Source organism: Hyposmocoma kahamanoa, unplaced genomic scaffold, assembly GCF_003589595.1.
Source record: "Hyposmocoma kahamanoa isolate Upper Pololo Valley unplaced genomic scaffold, ASM358959v1 87, whole genome shotgun sequence".
Classification (NCBI taxonomy): domain Eukaryota; kingdom Metazoa; phylum Arthropoda; class Insecta; order Lepidoptera; family Cosmopterigidae; genus Hyposmocoma; species Hyposmocoma kahamanoa.
In genome coordinates this window covers 19595231-19595755 of record NW_020654422.1, presented here as the reverse complement: position 1 = coordinate 19595755, position 525 = coordinate 19595231, and positions in this window count along the sequence as shown.

Sequence of the window (525 nt, the reverse complement as noted above, 5' to 3'; positions counted from 1 at the left end):
GCTACCTGTTAAGTTTCGCACCTGTTGCCCTGTCCAGTGGTAAGACTAGCCCATTAACCGAACTGGAACACGTCTGTCTAATGTCTAATGTCATCTACGAATACCAGCTTGTATAGTCGAGTTCGAGCCTGAACAAATTATAGGCAAACGTGTCTGGAAGATTGACAACATTATGCAGCTTAGTAGAATTATGTGGCTAATAATCTAATACAGACAAGCTTTTGTAAGCCTGTATCAACTTGTGAATTTTGTTTTTATTTTCAATACTGCAGCATTATAACTACTTGAGATGACTCCGATAAAAGCCCACAGTGTCATGTTTTTTTTTAATAGACAACGCTTATTAAAAAGAAACCTTTTTTGTTTTAGAATATAGTATGTTATCGCTCCGTTTACAACGTCTATACAACGTGGCTTCTAAATAGATAATAAAAGCAGATCTCGTCTCCCGAACAAGGTAATGGACAGGATAATTATGCGCAACGACGTGCAACAATAGCGGCGCGAGCTCACTGGCTCTATGGC